This window comes from Thermobia domestica, chromosome 6 (genome assembly GCF_964235325.1).
Source record: "Thermobia domestica chromosome 6, izTheDome1.hap1.1, whole genome shotgun sequence".
Lineage (NCBI taxonomy): Eukaryota > Metazoa > Arthropoda > Insecta > Zygentoma > Lepismatidae > Thermobia > Thermobia domestica.
This window is the reverse complement of record NC_137459.1, coordinates 141,130,175-141,152,179: the sequence shown is the minus strand read 5'-3', so window position 1 is coordinate 141,152,179 and position 22,005 is coordinate 141,130,175.

Below are 22,005 nucleotides of genomic sequence, written 5' to 3'. Positions count from 1 at the left end.
GACCCACTATCCAATTCGGAAACCAGGTGTTGCAATGGCAACTTGCTGGTATTAAGAAAGCAAATGAGATGCTGCAGTTCCTTTCCTAGGAATCTTTGTATCTGACTTATCACGCCGTTATCCCATCCTGTGCTCGTGGCTTCACCATCGCTGCCGATTGCCTCAAGATTTGACACGTCGCACTGATTCTTCTCTAAAAGTTTCAATATAGGGTCGGCAATATCCTTGCCAGTGCCTGGCTTAGGTGTGGCATGACCCAAGTATTCTGAACCGGGCTCCGATAGAACTGTGATATGCTTTTCTGTAACCTCTCGTATCGTAGTTTGTCGTTATTTTATTTTCTTGCAGAAGAGTTGCATCATTTTTTTTCCGTCGAAGTAGATAGTTGTAATCGCCTGGCCTAGTTGAGCCTTTTCTTTCTGGATCTTCTCACCCAGTTTATATTTTCTCTTCGTACCTTAGATCTGTCAACAACAAGATTTTTGTCATCTGACGTTGTCGTCTGAAGTACGGCAGAGGCGATCAAAGCAACCTAACTGTCTGAAGCTCCAATTCAAAACGCTCCAATTCACGGCCTTAGCATTCATCATTCCATGCAGGGCTATGATGGGACCTGCAGAAAACCACGTTATCACTGCCCAAACTGTAACAGAACCACCCACAAGTTTTACAGTTGGGAGCAGACAGTCTATATAATAGGCCTGCGACGGTGTTCTCCTTACGTAAATACGACTGGTTATTGGAAACAAGGTGAAGGTCGATTCATCGGAACACATTGCGTGTTTCCACTGCTCATGAGTCCACGCCTTGTGGTCCTTGCACCACTGGATACGCCTCTTCGCATTAACTGCTGTAACCAGAGGTTTAGCGAAAGCGGCCCTGCCATGAATTTTCATTTTATGATGTTTCCGTTGCACTGTTTTCGATAAAACCGGGTTCTGTAGGACGGAATTGAGTCCAGACGTAATTTTCATTGCAGTGGTCTTCTTTTTAACTGCTACAATCCGTTTAAATGCCCTCCGGTCCCTATCTGACAGGATTGTCTTTCACCCACTGTTGTGATTTGCAGACATAGTTTGCCCATGAATTGTGCCTGCCCTCGCGACATTTGACACAGTGCCTTTCGATACCCCCACAATGTTCGCCACTGTTGCCACTGAAGCTCCAACCAGACTGGCACCAACGATCATGCCTCTTTGGAAGTCGATCAGGTCGCCCATTTTACTGCACCACCTTCACACCACTACACTCACAGGTGAACTGGTTACTGCTGACTTAAGAAGAAGGTCCACATGACACATTTAAAACAAAAAAAAAAAAAAAAACGATGTGCAACCGAGCACCTGTTGTACAGTAGACGGCCAAACGTACGTGTCCTGTAGGAAGTGTTTTTAGATTTTTGTCTATCCCCTGTATATATATATATATATATATATATATATATATATATATATATATATATATATATATATATATATATATATATATATATATATATATATCATTGTTTAGTTTATACCCTGTCATGAAACATCACACCCATTCCTCTAAAAGTACTACTTAAAGCATAAACCGATATTGTATTATATTATTATCATTTGAATTACAAATAATGAGTTGATTGTTTTTTAAACATTGTGAATACTGTTCATCATATCGCAGTATATTCCCTACTTATTTTATTCAGAAATGTGAAACTGTAGTAGGTGTATAATATAATGCTTATTCACATCTTTATACGATTAAATAATGCTTATAGAAATAATACTATCCAAGAGTTTTAAACTTTATGTGTTTGTTGATATTATTATTATTATTATTATTATTATTATTATTATTATTATTAGTATTATTATTATTATTATTATTACCTAGGTATTATTATTATTTAGGTGTTGAATCAGGTAACACAAAATTGGCACACTAGCCATCTGTTAACTTCGCCATGTATCCTAACCATTGTGTTATGTACTGCGGACAGCTGTTAGCGTCACGTCCATCAGTGAGGGACAGAGCCAGGAAATTCGCCAATTCAATGGACACGTAAAACAAAACGGTAGTGGTCAGAGCTGGGAAATGAAGATGAATTCTTGTTCAATTCACCGAAAATTTTATTGCCGATACAAATTTAAAGCCAGGCTGTCCTGTTTCAATGCAGACTTTTTTTTCTTTTTTTAAGTAATGACTAAAAATCTATCACACAATGCAGCAGATTGATTCTCTCTTTGTGTAACTTATTATCTATTATCGCATAATGCAGTCATCGTTTTTTTTCTGACATTTTCTCTCTACATAAAAAAAAAATCTTGACAATGAATGTACTAGTTGTTACTCAACGTGTGAAATTTATCTCGAAATAAAATCAAATTACAATGCATTCTGATAAAGGTTGTCACCTACTCTTTTGGTATTTTGAATTATATTCTTAATTCAAGAATAATAATATAATGAAACTAATTTTTTTGAATTTATTTTACCAATGACATAAAGTTATAATCACAATATATGCATATATGTTTTGTGACATATTCAATTAAGTTTAAATAAAAATAAATGCTGTCCAAAGAATCCATTTATTACTACTGACTTATATCAGTTTCGGGAATATAACATTACTAGACGCAGTACCTACAGTATAAGATTATACATTAATGAAACTGTAACAGTAATACTATGCTTTTGATGTGATCATAGTTTATTTTACTTTCAAGTGACGAAAGGAGATAAGAAAGAACGATGATCTTATATTATCTATCTATCTCCCTATTTGAAATTCGACATTCCAATGGATTTACACGTTTCGTGGGGCATTTTCCAAAAAAAAAAAGTTATTTCTGGACATACAGATGGTGATCAGAAAAATGGAAACACCTTAACGAAATTGCAACTTACCAGATTAATATGGTGTCGGGCCACCTTTCGCCTTCAGAACAGCCTTAATGCGACGTGGAATGGAGGCATAGAGGTCATGAATGGTAGCAAGTGGAATTTTACACCATTCCTCGTGAAGGGCATCGGCCAGTTCTGTGAGAGAGGATGGAGGTGGAAATCGTCGCCGGAGTCGCGTTTCCAAGAAGGACCACAGATGTTCAATTATGTTGAGATCTTGGGATTGGGTGGGCCAGGGAAAGTGTTGAACTTCATCCCGATGTTCCTCAAACCACGCTGCAACAACACCAGCTGTGTGAATGGGTGCATTATCATCCTGGAAGATGGCGTCATTGTCCGGGAACAACATCCGGATCATAGGATGCAAGTGGACTCCTAAAATTGCGACATAATCGTTGGCAGTGATTCGTCCGCTAAGTGTGACCACAGGACCCAATGAAAATCATGATATGGCGGCCCACAGCATCACCGAGCCGCCGCCATGTTTCACAGTTGGGCGGAGACACTGCAGATCATAAGCTTCTTTGGGCGTTCTCCACACATAAACACGGCCTGTAGTTGGGAATAGGGTGAAGTATGACTCATCCGACCATATCACACGTTTCCAGTCCTCAACGGTCCAAGTTGCATGGTCGCGGCACCATTTGCGGCGTGCGAAAGCGTTATGGTCCCTGATGAGCGGTTTGGCCCGTGCAACACGACCCCGTAAGTTCATGTCCTGTAATTCGCGGCGGACTGTGATTATTGAAACAGGGTGGGGGATGTGCTGATTGAGTTCCTCCGTCACTTGCTCCGCAGTGGCACGACGGTTCTGCGTGACAATGCGCTTTAATACCCGGCGTGACCTGTCACTCATGATTTTCTCCCGCCCACTGTTCCGCTTCCCCGATGTGGTTTTCCCGTGTGTTGTGTAGGCCGTCATCACTTTCGACATTGTCCCATGCGACACACCTAACACAGTAGCCACTGCCGTCACACTCACTCCACATAACCGCGCACCAACAATTTGCCCTCTTTGAAAATCTGAGAGGTCTCCCATTTTACACTAACCCCGTCTGCTGCAGCCACTGGACACTGCTGTTCCACTGCGCCTGACGTAGTATGGAGACTGACCTAACACACCATCACCATCGGTCCGGCGCTGCGGGCGCCACGACACCACTGCCAACCCATACATCTGACGTGTTGCCAACTACAGGTGTTTCCATTTTTGTGATCACCATCTGTATGTCTGTCTGTTCGTTCTGATGCACACTCACATGAAAGCTATACCGTTCTATGTATCTAAAGAAAATAATTAAGTGTGTGTGTATGGGTGTGTCCATTAAAAAGAAAAAACATTTTTTTTTTCAATTTTGTTCCTAATCCTAAACCTGAGGGTAGTTCAGTGAAGAGATAAATTATAAAAGAATGCTATTTCCTGAAAAGAGCTCTAACAATTGTGTTAATATTTAATAATAAAAAAAAAAATCAGTAACGTCCTATACTGAGGTAGCCACATCTCTGCATAAAAATCGAAAAGAGGTCGTTTATCTTCTTGTGTGTGTGCGTGTATGTGTGTGTAAAAAAAATATATATAAGTGACTGTCTTTGTGACTTCATCATTCTTGAACCAGCCAGTCGATCTCAATCAAATTTCCAACATAGATGAGGTTAGGGCTTGGAGTGTTTTATCATATCACTTTGACGGTAGAGCTTAGGGTTTGGGGGAGAGGAGGGGAAATATACAAAAATAAATAACACTTAATAATTCTTGAACCACCCGACCGATCTTGATCACATTTTCAACATAGATGAGGTTAGGACCAGAGATGGTTTCTGCCATATCACTTTGACGGTGCAGCTTAGGGGAGGTTGAGGGAAGAGATATTTAACCCTACAACTGTCTGGTTGAGTCTCTCAGACCCGTGCATACGTAAAAGTGCTGCATTTCTGAGTATTTTTTAAGCTAAAATCAAGTCCTTCTATATACATTTCAAGTTATGTCACTAGAGGACAGGGGTATGCACATCTGATTTCAGTTGTCATTAGGCTGTGTACAGCAAAGGATTAAAATTGCTCTGGGTCCGTGAGACCCAACCCATCCCTTTACGTCAGTCGTTTGGAATCACCGTTAGTTACCAGGATGAAATATTATTTGCGGCATATTGAGTAATGTTTCTCGTAAAAACTTCATCTAGTTTACGGAATAATTTACATATGTTGTATATATGTATGTGGGTATTCTTTGCAACATATTTCAGTGTTTGAAAATGGCCGAAGTCCTTGTAAATGATGATGAAATATGACATGCATTGGAAAGAGAATATAGTGAATTCGATGAGTGATGCAGGTCCAGATTTAAAGTTAGAGAATGAACATAACATGAATAGTGATTTAGAAGATGCTTCTGTTGAAGTGTTATTTTATAGTCGTAATATTTTCCTTCGCCTCGACAAAGATGCATGTTGGTGATGGTGAAAATGAAGTCTCTGTGAGAGTTGTGATTCAGCATCAAAATATGTTGGACAAGATAAACGAACAAAATGGAACAAATTCGTTTTACCTATAAATTGTCGAACCAGAAATCACAATATTTTCACCTATTTGCATGTATATGTCGTTTTGAAAGCAACTGAATCAACGGATCCTGAGTAACTCACACGTCGTAAATTCATCAACGAATTTGTATTGCATTTAATTAGACCTTAAAGTGCGCCAAGGGCTCAACATGCAAGACTGGCAATAAATACTAGGGATTTGGCCGGAAGGATTGCTGGTGCATGTGTTAACATCAGACACGCAAGTGAAACTTACGATCCCAAAAATGGGGACGTTACAAGTGTCGAGACAGCAAAATCAAATATTTTTGTAAATATTGCAATGTATGGCTGTGTCTGAAACACACACATAAATGGTATGTCGAAAATGTGTTAAACTTAAAAACTAAAACACAGAGTACAGTATAAACTTAAGTTAGAACATTCTGAAATTCAATAGGTTAAAAATTCCTGTATACTTTTCAGAGCTTTCTATATATTTGTAATAATGGGAAACGTCACGTCACATATCTAAGTTTTTTTTTTTTAAATTACTATATAAACAATAAATCTCAGCTTAAAATTACTTTATATACTATTTTGGGAAAAAAGAAAAGTACAATGTACAGTTTGGTTCAAAAAAATTAAAAAAATAACTATAGATGCATGTTCAAATAATATTTTTTTATGGCTCCTGTAGACCCAACCCGTCCGTTCATGTAATTTTTTTCCTGTCCGTTCTAGGGTTTAAAATGAACGAAAATGACCGATATTAGTGTAGAATATATAGTTTTGGAGGTAGCTGAGATAAACAGTGATACTTCCGATGCTGTTCAAATCCAAATTCAGTCCCGTAGCTTGGCGGAGAGACGAATATTAGTGTCGAATCCATAGTTTGCGAGGTCACTGAGATGAACACTGACACTTCCGATACCGTTTACGACCAAATTCAGCCTCATAACTTGAGGGAGAGGGAGATACATAAAAATGATCAAAAATGACCAAATATTAGTGTCGGATCCATAGTTTTCGGAGTCGCTAAGGTGAACAGTGATGCTTCCGATCCCGTTCAAATGCATATTCAGCACCGCAACTTGAAGGAGGAGGAAGAAGGATATATATATATATATATATATATATATATATATATATATATATATATATATATATATATATATATATTATCGAAAATGACCATTATCAATGTCGAATCCATGGTTTTCGAGGTCATTGAGATGAACAGTGACACTTCCGATGCCGTGTCTCAGAATATGAGGAAGGAAGAGATATATAAATTTATTGAAAATAATTTATATTAGTGCCGAATCAATAGTTTGTTCGGGATCTCTGAGTTGAACAATGTCACTTCTAATGCCATTTAAATTCAAATATATTTAAATCTAACTTGGGGAGGCAGAGGGAAGAGAAATATAAAAATAATGGAAACTGACCTTATCAGATAGCGCTTTAGTAATAGTAAAAGGTGACTGACTAAGGAAACATATTATTGTTTTTTTTTATTATTATTATTTAACAACAAACGAAGTGGGAATTGATGCTAGTAATCCATATTCACAAGTGAGACTGATTTTGTACAGTCGTTTCAAATAACGTGGAGTTTGATGCTGTTATTTTGTATTTCTAATATAGGTCAAAAATATTTATATAAATTGAGTTTACACAAAAAAGCATAGACAGTTGAGTCGTTTTCAGATTTCACTCAAATTGTTCTAAAATACTAACAGGTTTCATTATAATAATTATTATTTTATTTTTTTCTCTCTCTCTTTTTGGTCAATATTGCTAAACATATCATCATCATCATCATTATTGGTAGGTTACTTGCTGCAACTGAGAAGCTTCGATGTGCGGTGGTCCTCAGCTAGTCTCTTCGTCTTGACGTAGCAATTTTCTGCTTTAATACCTTCCTTCATCTACAGTCTCCTTCGTTCCCTCCCTATCTTTCCTTCCATCAAACCCTCTAGCACGTCACTCATAATACAGTTTCTCCTCAGCCAATATCCCAAACAGTTTCTCTTCCTCCTCTTGGCAATATCTAAAATTCTTCTTTATTCTCCTACTGCTAAAATTTCTAACATCTTCTCATTCGTTTTCCGTTCAACACAGCTAATTCTCTCCTTTTTTCTCATCTATGCCCACGTTTCGAAAGCCTGCATTTTTTTCATCGCTTTTGCGTAATGTCCATGTTTCTGCCCAATAGAGTACATATTGGAATCAGTAAAACAAAATCTCAATATTTAGTTGGAAGTTTGTTTAATATAAGGATTAGCTAATCGTGGTTGAAGAGAAAAATCTGACACCTTTAAAGTGTAAAAATAATTTTGCAATTCATGGTATTTCGATAATCTGTGCCGTCTTGATTTTCTTTCACGCGTCTCAGGGGTAGCATCTCCAGTTTGGGAACCAGTGGAGTGCTGGATCTGTTAAAATAATATAAAAACATTACGAAACGTTGCAATTTATCTTATAAATAGTGAAGCGTGGACACCCATTAAAAAAATAAAGGTCATCACCTATGTTGTACACTATCATCATACTTACACAAAGGTAAACTACTGTATATTACATTTAGAAACATACATTATATTTTCGTTACTATTGGCGCATTGTAGAATTTATTATCCCTTATATCCAGAGTAAAATTTGCCTATGAAAATCATAAAATTTCTAAAAAGCATGACTTGCAAGACCAAGACCAAGGCCACTCCAAAGCAAGGTCTTGGTCTTGGTCTTGCATTTGCTCATCACTATTTCTGGATGACAACTTCTTTCTTTCTTTCTTTTTTTTGTGATCATCTTATCCCCACCCCATCTATTATCTATATATACATTTGTCCCCAAAGAAAAGTTTATAGGTTTGCCTCCATCGTGCTAGAAACGTGTCAGTTTATCTGTCCGATTCCTACGAAACAACTTTTGTAGGAAACAATTTTCGATTTGGGGCACCATTTTCAAAATGGCCGCAAAAAGTCCTGTATCAGTTTGAAGTTGGCACCTAGGCCCCCTTCACTGAGTTTCCTGAGGGTCACCACAACAACACCACTTGATATGCTTTATCACCGTTTCTATCTCAGTTTTTGTTTCATCTCTCTATTATCAGCCGTTTCTGATTTAGGCCTAGAAGCACTGGACGTTTCATCTGATGCAGAACCCACTTTTTGCGGCCACTTTGAAAACGGTGGCCCAAATCGAAAATGGTTTCCTACTAAAGTTGTTTCGTTTTTCAAGTACTATGATGAAGTATGATTCAATACGTGTTCCCATTTGAAAATTTGAAGTTGGCCCCTGGGCCCCTTTGAAGGAGGGCCCTGGGGGTCTCCGCAACAACACCATGTGATGTTCCCTATGACATTTTCCTATGTCAGTTTTTGTTTCATCTTTTTATTCTCAGCCATTTCGGATTTATAACCACTGGACGTTTTATCTGATATAGGACCCACTTTTTGCGGCCCTTTGAAAACGGTGGCCCAAATCGAAAATTGTTTCCTATAAAAGTTGTTTCGTTTTTTAAGTACTATTGAATGAGGTATGATTCAATACGTGTTCCTATTTGAAAATTAGAAGTTGGCCCCTGGACCCCCTTGAAGGAGGGCCCTGGGAGTCACCACAACAACACCATGTGATGCGCCCTATGACGTTTTCCTATCTCAGTTTTTGTTTCATCTTTTTATTCTCAGCCGTTTCGGATTTATAAGCACTGGACGTTTTATCTTAAACACCCATATATATATATATATATATATATATATATATATATATATATATATATATATATATATATATATATATATATATATATATATATATATATATAGTAAGTTTGGGTGATTCCGGACAGTTGCTGAATCCGGCCATCCTAAGCTTACGATAATACTGTTCTTCGCATGTGTAATGTGGAGACTTGTTGTGATGCCTATTTGAAGCACTGTTCCTTCCTACAGTTCAGTGCTGAGTAGGAAGTGCAAAGAGCGTTATACGTAGTTTCGACGGTGAGGGAAAGAAGAAGAAACAGAAAAGTTCATGCACTTTCTTTTTTTTTTACCTGATGTAACTTTTTAGTAGAATATGTTAAAGTTTTACACAGAAGTAGTTATCAGCAAATGGTTAAGTAAGACATATATAAAAGCAAATACATTACTTTACTCGTTGCATATTGGAAGAACTCTATTTCTTTGTGAGTGCCTGTTCAACGCGTGCATAAGTCTATAGTGCTCAAACCGGGCCACTCCGCACGTTTAGGAAAGGGTGAATTCGGACACGTTTATTACATAAAGCTGAATCCGGAGAATGTGATAAATAAACAAAGACTGTTCAGAACACTTTCTTCTCTCTCGCTTTTTACGTTTGTGAGTGTGAAATAGTATGTGAGGTCTATATTTTATATGTAGGGTCTATTCATTTTTGCAATAAATGGACTCCGAGGAATCACCAATATATATATATATATATATATATATATATATATATATATATATATATATATATATATATATATATATATAATTATCTTCGGATCTACAAACACAACTAAATTACAAAATGCTAATTATAAGGTGCTCAAAAATTCTACACTACAAAATGGCTACATCATCTGGTATATTATCATTTGACACGCAACAAGTAGTTCGGGAACATTAATTTCTTTTGTGGAATGAACATGATCCGCCAGTAGCTGGAAACAATTCCTTTTCTATGTCATCAGACTCATCCCCAAACACGTCTCAATCGCCTTCAGAGTCCTCAGTCAAACCGTTCATACCTTTTCCTGCTGTTGCTTCTTCCAAATCCACATCCCAAAGGCCAGTTGTTGCTAAAAGATTATGTGTCAAGAACTGCAGTTTTTTTTTTTTAAAAGTGTCTCCTCAAAAACAATCGAAGGTATAAATGAAAGCAACTGTGGATTTTGTGGGGAGAATTATTATGCACCATCATCATGAAAATACGGTTCCTGGGTGTCCTGTGCTGTGTGTAAGGTGTGTGGAGATGATATGGAATTGTATTTTATCTGCGAACGATGTGTCTGAATTATGACTAGTGCTTCACGAAACTGACAAACGACATTAACGCAAAAATATAAATAAATAAAAATAAAAATAATAAAATTAAATTAAATAAGAATAAAGAATAAATGCTAGTCTCAGTGCATACATATTTACAGTTTACTAATAATCTAGTTGTTACTATTAAAAAAAATAGTAGTACAATGAAGTTCAATGAAGTTCTAATGGAAACAAATGTGATTACTAGTTTAATGATTAAACACGATAGTGATAGTTACACCACTATGCATTTATCTTACAGTTTCAACAGTAATTAGTATAGAAATTGCTATGTTAGTAATTTATATGATTTATCGTGCATTTGTAGTTATATTCTGCACTTATCATGTTAGAACATGTTAGTGTAGCAAGATAGTAAGCTATAATATATATATATATATATATATATATATATATATATATATATATATATATATATATATATATAGGGAGAGAGAGAGAGAGAGAGAGCTTCCTTCAAAGTTGTGTCCGGATTTACCAACCTACTGTCCAGATTCACCCTTCCAAATTTGCAAATCAAAGATTTTGTCAACTTTCAGAATTTTTTTTTTTTATTTCTGAACACACCATTCCAGGAAAACTATTTCTGTTGTACAGCGGTGGACACTTCTAAATGGTACAGCCATATGGAGATTTACGGCTAAGGTGTACCATTTAGAAGTGTCCACCGCTGTACACGCATACCAACATATCATTAAATAATATCGCAAATATTGAATATTTTCGTTTAGCGGGGTAGTAATAAAATAAAGAAACATCAGAACTGTCCGGATTCACCCAAACTTACTTTACATATATATATATATATATATATATAAAGAAAATGATTGTATACAGATGTCATTACAAGCTATGTGGATTTATTATTTCTCTTTTGTGACTTGTAATTGCATTAACTTGTTCAGATGTACACTTAGCTTGTATTCCTTTTTACCACGACAGATAATATTACTAGGATGCAACACTCGACCCTCAGCTGTCTCTCGTCTCCCCTCGAGGGATGCCTGTCGGATGCTTATAGACATGAAAGTGAACTTCTGCCAGACGGCAACGTTTGAGCGGTAGTTTCACGGTTCGTTGCTAGCTGCAAGTTTCCCCCGAACTACCATAATCGGATGAAGAAGGGATGTTGCATGTTCTCTTCGTCATGCTATGATGATGTTGAGTCCAGCTACTCCCTTGCTACATTATCTTGATGCTTCAGAGAAATTCTACGCATTTCTCTTCCCACACTTGAGGCAAATTGTCACCTCTCCGACTCTTGCGGAGAAAATAAGAAAAAAATATCAAGCACCATAAAATGTATTTCACCTCGAGTGATGCTCATCGCCGAACCTATCAGGCAGAGGAAATTGTACATGTGAAACTGCCTCGGAAAAAAAATATTTAACAATGAATTTTATGTATCATGATTACACAATAATTTTGATAGGGGAGTGACAGATAAAATTTGTAAAATATATTTATACAAATATTGGTCACGCAAAATATGCACATGAGAACAGATGAAAATAAAATTACATTTCGGTATAACTAGTAACAGCATAGCTGTGTGAAATTCTTATCTCCTGTTGCGAGGAAAAAAAAGTTGCAAATTAATTTCTGCAATATTATAAACGTATAGTAGGATAAAATGTCTAAATATGATGCGTATACATTGATGCATAGTTAAGTGTAAGCTTTAACGCTTAGTTTTCATAAAAAAAAAATGAGAAAATAACTTAAAATAATTTTCTTGTAAATCTAAAACTGAATAGTCCGCGATAATTACGCCCCGTACGGGATTAAAATGACACAGAACTATATTTTCTTTTTTGTTTTATGATAGCACCAATACGATAATATAAACCATGATTAATGAGGCTACCAAAATTATTATTAACTGTTAAACTTTAAATTTTAGTTTAAATGTGGCATTGCCCAAATATGAGAAATATATCAGTCGATATATCATTTCAAGTTGAATAAAATGAACGCTTTAAAGTAAATTATCATTCTTTTCTTTTTCAAAAAAAAAAAAAAAAAATTACTTTTATAGCGTTAGAACTTATGGCTTTAGTTCCTAATTCTATTTGGAACATTTTTTTTTTTGAGCATTTATATGCTGAATGTGAATACAAGGAGCATGCTCCAAGAGCATTGTGAGAGCCAACTTAAAAAAATAGTATGTTTTCTTATTAACTTATTTAAACTTTATGACAATTGTTCTATGTACTTCATTATTATACTCAGTAAACAATTCTTGTAATATATCAATCCATTTATAATTTCCTTGAGTACTAAATTTTTCCACATATTTTGTTTAAAAGTTCTGTTAAAACTTTCTACAATATGTTAGTTTAGGAAGAGATATGCTCAAAATTGAGGACGCAAAATTGAAAAACTCGCAAAATATAATTTCTCTATGATTCGCGGTTCCCGAGATATGACTCCTTAAATCTCGCGAAATCAGAACTTCTTTGGCAATATCTTGGTAACGGTGAGAGTGTCGCAAAAATGCCATCACTTTCTCAGATAGTTTTCGATGCTCTACCGAATGGATGGCTCAAAATTGAAACAAAAAAATTGCAAAAAAAAAAAAAACACACACACACACACACACACAGGCGTTCACACACAAGCCCAGAGAGAGAGAGAGAGAAATCCAGTAACGAACTTTTTAAGCTTGCTGAAAATATTGACTAGGAAATTGCAACTATGATTGTCTGTGTTGTAATACTAACACGGATACTACTTGTAAGCAGATGTAAAAGTGGATTTGAAAATGTAGGTGGATGGTAGGTAGTGGCACGGTGTCACACCGTCCCCCTATATATCTTTGCACATTTTTTTAAAGGAATTGTTGGACACCTTAAATATTATTTTTGAAGTGGGGGACGGCGTCTCCCCGCTTTTCCCCGCTCTTTTAACCCTGCTAGTAAGTAATTATTGGGAGCAATAATACACGCCAAAGTAGCGAAAATGGAAGAGACAATATTAGTATTTGATATTATACGTTCCATCCAAGTGTTATATTACCACTGATGCAAGAGCACACTGAGGAGAATGTATAGTTCCTTCGTAGTGGGGGGAAAATAATTTTATCATTTTAACGATTTTTAAGTAATTCACGTACCTACTTAGTAACTCGTTGGAACATTATCCAGCAAACGTGGGTACAATTGGTTAGATCAGGTAATATGATAAATTGACAAATTTATTTTCTTGAAGTGACGCAAATAGTGTTACTTAAAAAGAATAAATCAAACATATATATTGATCATTCATGAACAGATGGGGACTTGTTTTATTTTAAATATAAGAAAAAGGAAATGTGCGTGAAATGTAATACGTAATGACGTGAGTGTAATATAATGCTGTGATATGAGATTTAAGCTTGTCATAGTATTTTGATAATCCTGTGGTATTGTGAGTTTTCTTAAAATAACTTATTTCAACACTTAACATGAATCGCTTTCAGCTATATGCTATTATGCCGCTCACAGGTGAACACGAGCGTGTTCTTACTCGCATTTCCACATTTACAGTGATACCAAACATCACAAAAACTACACTAAATCCATTTAACTCTATTTCTCTTTTTTCATCGTTATTGTAATATTTGTCATATATTCCACATAACAAGTCATTATCTCTCGTTGTTTTTTTGGATACTAATATTGATTTTTTTTACATTCCCCAGCGGTATTCTGGAAGAGTATCGTAATCCGCTTGAAAAACTTTGAACTGGAGACAACAGCTTGCAGTATACTTAAGTACATCATATTTGTATATTCGCACATATCGTCTGTCTGTCATACCAATTCATAATACTACACAGTCAAGGCAATAGGTAAAATAAAAATAAAAAAAACTGCCTGTCTGATGGCAATAAACCCAGTGAGAGTGCATGTAATTTGCAGATTTAAAATTGTCTTTTGGTGATGCAATTGCAACTTAAAAACTGCAAACTTTTTCAATGATTCAATTTAATTATTTCAAAATAGGACACGGACCGTAACCGCATATAGATGCGTGTATTAATATTTGAGTATTCTTGCAGTAATGTATTGTCACCATGTGAGCCTACAGCCCCCTTGGGTTTCCAAAAGGAGCTCAGTTCTTCGAAATACATGTGAAAAAATAAGATTTTCTTATTCATCTGCTGTAATAGTTAATACATTTCCTGTAGCTAATAAAGCCACACAATATGCAACAGTAACAATTGATTTAAATGAAGTATTATGTGCACTGAAGTGTCTATATTCGCAACTTCGCTTGTTTATCAGTCTCCACCCCTCTTTGAAATGAGGGTGTTTCTGATTTTGATGATTTAACTGGAACTTGAACCATGTTAATTAAACTTAAACCACTTCAACTTAATTGTTTGAAAATTGATAATGATGATATTAAACATAAACATGCTTTGTTATACATTGTTATAAGCAAAGTAAAAAAAAAAAAAACTTTTCGTGAAGCATTATTTTAACGCATAATACGTTTAGATTGCCAAAGGCTTGGGACAACTGGTTTATATAACTCACAGATAGCACAGTATTTTCCCAATTACAAGTAACCGGAGTTTGTGTGGGTCAATGAAAACTTAAACCCACAATGAACAACTCTCACCCTCTATGACCCACTCCTACCCAGCAAAACCCATCGTCAATGACTCTGATCCATAACCCACGCCCTCTTCTCTACTAACTAAAGAGTTTACACTTATAATAAAACCAGGCTGTGAAATTCTAACTAATCGGAGTTTGAATTTTTATGGTCAATCGCCCAAACACTGTTCTGTTACGATAATGGTGGATCTGACTCTTACGATATAAAATTGTAAAGTGTCTGGCATGGAACAAATTACGATGAATTTCAATTAAATTATCATGTTATAATTATATCCTTTTTGAATTACCGATACTTTTCAGTAGAGAAAATAATGAAATTTAGAAGTCCCAAATCAAGGTAAGTACACCAACGTAAAGGGGAAAAAAGTACAAAATTATCCATATAATTAAACGTACGGAACAAACTTAAAATGTCCATGTAATTAAGCTTACAGTATAAACTTAATGTATAGTTTTCTCACAACTTTCTGAGTTCATTGCCTTGTGCTCTAAGAGCTCCATATAATAAACACAAGCTTCAGCAATTATTATAATATAAAACAATGGCTATATAAAACGAAGCATTGTATTATTTTTTTTCTCAATTAATAATGGTTTCAGAATTTGTTTCTCAACTAATATCGATCGTTTTCGATTATGTTTTACAAATCAACGCACTATCAATTTTCCATATATAGAAAGTGCACAACATAAAATAAATTTAAAAAAATACTAAGACACATTATGTTTATTTTTAATAAAGAGTTAATATACTGATTTTCAGCTCCCTAACTTGAGCGGCTTGTGAGATACTATTTTTTTAGCAAAAAATTGGATCCCCACTACTTTTTTAAAGGATATTTATTAAATGAAAGCAATATAATAACATCCCCGTTTTGATTAGTGCCTAACTATATACCAACAGTCATTTCATTTGACTTCACAATTTGACGTGATGGTCAAGCACACATAGTTACATTCATTTTTCATGTAATAATTCATATATTACAGGTGATTCAAAAATATATTATTAAAGTAGTTACCTCCTCTAAAAACTCACGGGTTATGCTCATCGGAAACCAAGTAATAAGTCCTATTGCTATTAAGTCCTATTGCTATTATTACAATTACAAATATTCATATCCAAAAGTGCCTGAAGTTATATTTCACATTGATATGCTCATCTTAGATAAGTAACATAAACAAATGAGGAAAGAAAAGAAATGGAGGCATTAAAAGTAAAACGTAGACAAATTTACCAGTGTTCAGAAGATGCTGTTTGCAATGCACTGAGCAGAGTGGGTCGGTAGGCTGAAGTGAGTCGGTGAATCAGAGTAAGTCACGGTGAGTGGTGGGTCACAGTGGGTCACATCATGTTGACTCACGACCCACTGACAAATCTTGACCCACCGACCCACTGACTCACTCCATCTCTGGAAGTAACTACCCTAAAATGGAATATTTTACCTCAAAGACATTAATAGAATCAATAGCACATGCGAATAGATTTTTTCGATGACCTACTACCTTCAAGGATAGTGCTGAAACCATTTGATTTAAAGTTATTGCATAACGTTAGTACTACAATGGGGAATGCCAACGTTACCACGTGTAACGAAGATTCCATATTATAATTTGTAATCAGTACATTCATTATGAGAGCAATTCTAGCAAGTATCTGACAGAAGAATGTACAACCGCAGTCTTAGGAAATAGTACGTCTTATATATGAGCAGCTTAGGGAAAGACAATGATAGGTCATTTCCGTCGGAATTTAATTATTAGATGGAATGAGTACGGATCGGACCACAAAACCGTATCTAAGTAGTTAATATTGGGAAATTACCTGCAGATACCAGGGGAAGTTTGTTCAGTATTTCTTATTCAATTGAATTGCATGGAAATATAGCATTATATTTTCCAGTTTACTTGATAATTAAAAGAAAACTACATTGTATCATTTTCTTTCCGGAGTTACTCATACAAGTTATTCTGTTCATTCTTGTTACAAACTTAGATATAATGACATTATACAGATCATATTACCTAAAATTATTTATAAATCTTCAGTTTTCCTTATTGCAGATTGAAGATATTCTCTTTATCAAGGACAACACAGCATTGTGAATATATATGTATAAACGAAATGCAAATATACAGGGTGTTTAGAAACAACACCTACAACGTTTGGGAGGTGATTAATGACACAAACATAAGACAAAAAAAGTATAGACCAACTTCGGTGCACAAATGTTTCCTTTCGGAGTTATAGGTTGAAGAAAATGTAAAATAAAAAAAAAAGTGAACTTTAAAGGTCCATAGCTGCAAAGCTATGAGACCTACTGCAGTCGGGTCAAGACTTCGCTTAGGAACTAGTATTTGGCATATCCCAAAATTCATGTTTAAGAACCCTGCGGCAATTTCGCAAGAATTTTTATAGAGGTAGTTGGTGAGTACTTCAAATTGTATGCCAATAGCCACACTCCATCGAAAAAGATTTTGCGTGAGTACCTTGAGATTCTGAAACATGGATTTTTTGAGTGGGGCCACCAGTTCCACCACTTCACCAGTTCCTAAGTGAAGTCTTGAGCTGACTACAGTAGGTCCCATAGTTTTGGAGCTATGGATTTTTAAAGTTCATTTTTTATGTTTCCGGCAGTCTATAACTCCGAAAGGAAGCATTTGTGCACCCAGGTTGGTCAATACTTTTTTGTCTTATCTTGGTGTCGCGAATCACCCTCCAAACATTGTCGGTGTTGTTTTGAAACATTCTGTACATATAGTACCTTGAGGTGAATTCAATGTAAAATATTTAAATCTCTATAAATTAAAATTCATCACGACAGGAGAATTATGATTATCAGAAAGCCCAATATTTATTTCTAAGAAATTCATATATTATTTTAGTATGCTTCCATCACTTTCTATTTTAAATTCATGAAACGTTTTCCACACACATTTTTTGATTACCTAATTCAAATCGCACTTAATGCTATAATGGAAAACAAAATGACGGTGGAACATTACGAAGAAAAGGAACATTCCAGAACGGAAAGCAAATTTCATAACTTATTCTGCGTACAAAGTATGCGGAAACATAATAAACTGAGAGAAAGGAAGACCGCAACGAACCTACCTACAGAATTGTAACTTCTAAAGTAGAAGAGCAGTTTGAAAATCGACAAAATTCTTCTCATTTTACCTTTGAGGCAAATAAGAGCGCGTTCTTTGGTTGCAATGGGATGTACAAGTACAGAAAAAAGTCGTTTCTTCTTAACAAAATAATGATGTAAATAACGAGTGTTTCCGTTCTAAACAGTATACATTACAATAGTCAAAACCCAAAAGAACCTGTCCATAAATTATTTCATTCCGCAAATTAATGAATATGGATTAAAACATTTATGCAAACAATTCAGCTTTAATCGCTGAATGCATAAGCACAGCACCTTAATACCTTTGTTATGCTTTTTAAAATAAATAAAATAGTAAACGAAAATGGACGATGCTGACACTAGGTAAACGCTGATTTGATTCTCAAAGCTACTCTAAGCGAACTATATTACAAGCTAATAGTTGTGTGAAAGCTTTCTTCCACACATCCATTCAAATATAGTTATCTTATGTGCGTAGCATTTTTACTAAATTTACGTTCTTTTTCTTATTCCTATAAGTATAAATTCGAAGCGTTTATATGTCTGCGTGCACTTACGAAATTTAATTGGGAACGATATTTCAGTTTATAACAACATTTCCTTGTCCAGTTTGGATATTCCGTAAATAATGTGTAATACAATTGTATATAATTAACACAGGCTTATAACTAGGAGCTGAGCTTCCCTGCGGCTATCCATAGCTCCCCTTGAAATTTCAGTTATTTGTTGGTATCCATGTATTAACGTAAGATGAATTCGTTACCGCTTAAAAATGATTTCGTCTCCCTTGTCTTGGTACTGTTGCTACGAGGTTCGTTTTATGCTTACGTACACAGTAAAATCGGTCTATGTTAGTGGCGAATCTAATCTGGGATCGGAGGGCTTGCCCTCGGTTTTTTGAATGACCAACATAATTTAAGCTATTATTTAAATATATTTCAAAGTTTATAGTATATTATAGTATTGGTTCTTGATGTCCAGAGTATTTACCTTCTAGATCCGCTCTCTGATATGTGTAGTTGTAATTATCAGCAATGCATACTATCTCGCATGCAAAACATCAGGATTATTGTGAAGAGTCATTTTTAACCTTGTATTGTGAGCTTGACTAACACTTGATGCTAACTTTCGCATTTGGAAACATGCGTATGAAGTTAACACCGAATTACATCGTAGAAGGGAGTCCACGACTTCTCCTCAGGGTTGTCCTAACACGATTGGAGAAATCAATATAAAAGAGAATACGTCTCTCTTATCTTAATTTCTCCCAGTGTTTAGTCACTCCTGTGGAAAAGTCGTGGCTGTTTTTTTTTTTTCTTTTTGAGATAAGACGATGTTAACTTCACTTATTTGTTTCCAAATACGGAAGTTAGAATCTCACGCTAGTCAAGCTCTCAATATAACGTTAGAAGCGACTTTGCTAAAGGTCTGATATGTATGGATACTTTAGGAAAGGTAAAGATCTTTAGTCTTACGTTACCAGCGATATGTTATATATATATATATATATATATATATATATATATATATATATATATATATATATATATATATATATAGGTTCGTCAAAAAATCTAAAACGTTTGCGAAAGTATGAAAATCATACTAATATGGTGTGGGTCCTCCTTTTGCGTCCAAGACAGCTTGGATCCGACGTGGAATTGACGTATGCAGCTCCTAAATCGTGGTGTGTGAGACCATTGTTCCTCCAAAACATGCTCCAGTTCCTTAAGAGATGCCGGTGGAGGGTAATGAGACCAAACACGCCTTTCTAACTCAGACCACAATGGCTTAACGATGTTCAGATGTAGTGAGTGTGGGACCCAGGGGAGGTGTGATAGATCCTGGTCATGCTCCTCAAACCATGATTTCACCGTTCTTGCAGCGTGACAGAGTGCCAAATCATCTTGGTAGATGTCATCACCATCAGGGAACAATATTTGGGGCATGGGTAGAAACAGGTCCATCAAAATGGCTTCATACGCCTTAGCATTCATCATTACATGCAGGGCTATGATGGGGCCTACGGACAACCACGATATCACCGCCCATACTGTAACAAAACCATCCGCAAGTTTTACAGTTGAGAGCAGACAGTTTGTATCATAGGCCTGCGACGGTGTTCTCCATACGTAAACACGACCGGTTGTTGGAAACAAGGTGAAGAATGATTCATCGGACCATATTACGTGTTTCAACTGCTCATGAGTCCACGCCTTGTGGTCCTTGCACCACTGGATACCCCTCATCGCATTTACTGCTGTGACCAGGGGTTCGGCGATAGCGGCCCTGCCATGAATTTTCATTTTATGAAATTCCCGTCGCACTGTTTTCCATGAAACCGGGTTCTGTAGGCCTGAATAGAGTTCAAACGCAATTTTCATTGCAATGGTCTTCTTTTCGGCTGTTACAATCCGTTTTAATGCCCTCCGGTCTCTATCTGTCAGGATTGTCTTTGCATCACTGTTGTGCTTTGCAGACGTTGTTTGCGCATGAATTGCGAATGCCCTCGTGACATTGGACACAGTGCAATTTGATACCCCTACAATGTTCGCCACTGTTGCCACTGAAGCTCCAACCATTCTGGCATCAACGATCATGCCTCTTTGGAAGTCTGTCAGGTCGCCCATTTTACCGCACCACTTTCACACCACGACACTCACAGGTGAACGAGTCACTGCTGACAGAAGATGAAGGTCCACATGACACATTGAAAGTAAACAGCGATTGGCTACCGCAACGCGCGTTGTGCAGTGGAGGGCCAAACTTACGTGTCCTGTATGAAGTGTTTTAAGATTTTTAATTTTAATTTTATTTTATTTTTGTATGAGCGTAAGCTATCGTAACGTTCCTCCTGGAAATTTACTGCAAGATAACCACTCTTACTGTACAAACAGTTTCAATCTAGTTTTATCAATAAGAAAAAAAAGCAAGCAAATCAACAATTAAATATTTAAACAAAAATATTGAAGCTGATAATTCTAGGTGTATGAAACACTTCTTTTAGCAACTATTATTTAAATACTCAATCGATTATAACGACGCTACTGCTACTTTGAAACTATTTACTCTATAGCAAATGTCTTCGTTCAAAACGTGGTCAATATAGTTCAAACCGTATTGCACTAGTTTTTGATTATTTCGAAATAACGTAAATTTGTTGAAGCTGCTACTAATGCAAACTACAGGATGTTCCACATAAATCCCGTACAACTCACTGTATCTTTTCTTCACGAGATAAAAAAGAAGGCTTCATATGTAAATTGCAGATTTACAAAACATGCGTCACTATGTTGTTACATATCATGCAAACTTTCCATATAAAACTTTTCCGTTTGTAATGAATGTTGAAAGTGACATTCGCCAATATGCATGTATAGCTGCGCTTGTAATAACGTGTTCTAAGAAACACGTCACGATTTTTGAGGAGAGAGGTTGTATATTTCATTTGTGATGTCCTCTTTCAATCGATCTATTGTCTAACGATTTTCAGCGTACACTGCCGTTGAAAATTTCTTATAAAAATAACTGCGAAGTCCGGCGATAGCGGAGGCCACAGGTTTTTATTTTTTTATGACAATCCTTTATTTGAGAAACACGTCACTGATATAGGTTACACTCTAGTTGAATGGATAGGAGGTGAAAGGTCTTGTTGAAAGACGCCGCGCAGCTTTTTTTTCTGTTAATTGTACATAGATGACTCAAATATCACCATATATCTTGTGTTGTTGATTGTCTTTCAAAAAATAAAGTAAATAATCTAGTAATTCCA